This window comes from Dipodomys spectabilis, unplaced genomic scaffold, assembly GCF_019054845.1.
Source record: "Dipodomys spectabilis isolate Male_0828 unplaced genomic scaffold, ASM1905484v1 ptg000019l, whole genome shotgun sequence".
NCBI lineage: Eukaryota > Metazoa > Chordata > Mammalia > Rodentia > Heteromyidae > Dipodomys > Dipodomys spectabilis.
Window position 1 is genome coordinate 3,675,805 of NW_024870696.1, and position 2,798 is coordinate 3,678,602.

The 2,798-nt window shown below is 36.1% G+C and overlaps 1 non-coding gene across 1 annotated transcript; it reads left to right on the top strand.

The window, feature by feature from the left end:
* Positions 1–956: 956 nt before the first annotated feature.
* On the top strand, positions 957–1,080 carry LOC122104032. Its single transcript, XR_006146865.1, has one exon. It is a non-coding gene; the product is annotated as a small nucleolar RNA SNORA40 (small nucleolar RNA).
* Positions 1,081–2,798: the final 1,718 nt, after the last annotated feature.

Sequence of the window (2,798 nt, forward strand, 5' to 3'; positions counted from 1 at the left end):
CCTTTTTACAACTACTTAAAGATAATAAAATATTTTGTAAAAAATATTGATATGGCTGGAAGAATAAAATATAAGGATATTCTTTAAATTAATTAAATAAATGCATATTTGCACGTGTTAAAATTAAGACTCAAAACTTTGTTATAAAGAAAATCATTTATAAATACATTAAAACACATTTTGATGCTTTATCTGTAATATCAAGTTAGTTTTCATGCTCCTGTTGCTTCATATTTGGCTCAGTTTTTCTTGTGTCTTTCCTGGAATATATGCATATATCTAGTCAAACTGAGGGTTCAACTTAGTGTATTGTGGTTATTGATCAAGTGTAATACTATTTGAACCAAGCAATCAGCCTTTTTGCTTTGGGATTTTTTTTTCTTTAGATAATGTTCAGTTTTTGCTGAATATGGCTTCCGACTTCCAGCTTCCTATCTATGTTTCCATAGTAGCAGGGATGATTGCAGGCACCACTGTTCCTCAAATTTATTCAAACAAAGTCTTGCTACGTTTTGACTTGGATAGCTTTGAGAACTGATATTATGTCCATATTCTTAAGATCTAGAATTATAAATGTGAGTCATTACATCTGGCTTGTTGTGTCTTGACTCACATGCTTTAAAAATCAAGACATTGGGCTGGGAAGATGACTCAGTGGTAGAGTGCTCCTTACATGCATGAGGCCTTGGGCTCAATTCTTCAGCACCACATAAATAGAAAAAGCTGGAAATGGTACTGTGGCTCAAGTGGTAGAGTTCTAGGCTTGAGCTGAAGAGCTGAGGGGCAGTGCCCAGGCACAGAATTCCAGCCTCGTGACTGACAAAAATTAAAACAATAAATTAAGACAGGCTTTAAATTCTTCAACCCCTCAGTTACATATTTCTACAATGTTTATAATCCTCATGTGAGCATGACATACTTTTTTCTTTCAATGCCACATACAATGTGTATCTTATAACACTTATGTGTATGTATTTGTTTATTTTGTAACAAAGCTTTAGAGAGGTGAAAACAGTCCTCTTTCAAAACCCAAAACTTATTGTTGCGTATGAGATTCTGGTATATATAAGAAGGAATATGATTCCTACCATAGCTGGCAATGTGTGTGTGTGTGGGGGGGGGGTTGTTAAGTGACATAGACTGGCTCTGAGAATAGAGATAATGTAAAGAAAAACACAAACAAAACAACAACCACCAAAAACAAAGCCTTGTGTCGACATATGTGGAAGCCAGATCCCAGATCTAAAATATAACTGGACATGATAAGCTAAACATGACTCTAGGCATTCACGCACAAGCAGTCCCACCAAAAGAGGATACCAGCAGATGTGGAACCCAAAGGAATAACTCTCTTGAAAATTTAAAGTTCTGTTTATTGACATAAATTCTAGGAAATGAAAAATACGTTACGTTGCTGTTAGTGATGGTGTTTATCTGTGCTATTTGTTTTTAAATTTTCTGCTCTGTTGGGGGATGACAAAGGGGTTATAGGAAGGAACAAAGGGTAAACAAACGCAATCACAGTATTCAATATAAACTAAGTGGAAAATGAGCTATGCTACTTGAGGGGAGAGTTGAAAGGGGAACCTGAGGAAAGCAAAGGAAGGGGTCAAAATGTTCACAGAAAGAGAAATGTTCACATTTCCTGAGTTGTAAAATGGTTATCCATTTGTACATCAACTTAATAATAATAGTAAAATTATTGAAAAAAAAACTTGTAGCTAGGTGCTGGTGGCTCACTCTTGTAATCCTACCTAATCAAGGAGGCTGAGATCTGAAGCTCATGATTCAAAGCCAGCATGGACAGGAAAGTCCATGAGACTCTCATCTTCAATTAACCACCTGAAAACTGGGCCACTACCTAGACTCTTATATACAATTGCCTGAAGAGAACACTAAAGCTGAGCTGTGAACCTGGAAAAGATTTGAGAGTTTAGAACACTGCCTTGACAGAACTCGGAATGCTGGCCATCAAAGGGTTAGTACAGGCAGCTCTGGAGAGGGTTGAGACGCTGGATTGACACCTATTTTTTAGGCTGGCAGCTATCCTGGGGAACTTGGAAGCTGGACAAAAATACCTTCACAGCTGAACTTTGAGCCAGATAAATGGACATCATGTCTGGATTGTCCCTGGCCTGCAGTCTCCTGTCTCAAAAAAATAAAACTCTGACTGTAGTATTAATATAGATGGTCTATGTATTAATATAAATGCATTATATTTTGCATGTATCCATGATAACCTTCCCTGTGTGAACTCACATAAATATTCTTGCTTGTGGGAACCTAGAATCCAAGTGCCAGAGAAACTTAGAACTCCTGATCCCCACTGATTTTTATCACTTATCTCTCTACCTCTGCCTTTTCTAATTTTCGTTGCCCCTGTATCCCCTCATGGTTAGCCACTTGAAAACTGGAAGAAGTGATCTGGCTTAAAATGATAGAGTGATAGTCTTGAACTGAAAAAGTTCAGGAAAAGCACCGAGACCCTGAGATTAAGCCTAAGACCTACAAGAAAAAGCAAAGCAAAACAAAACTTGTACCTGGTGAAGTATTTTTCTTTATGCTTTTATCCTGCCTTCAAGGACTTACTTGCTGTATGTTCTTTACATACTTCTCATTCGAATTCCAATTTCATATCATAAAAAGTATATAAGGCTGCTATGCTTTTCCTTTCTTATTTCTTGAAATAATATACATATAGTTTATTTACATATTATATATAAAGTACATATGAACTATATACAAATGATATGTAATAAATATGCATACATAATATATATACAAATAACTTTTTCCAT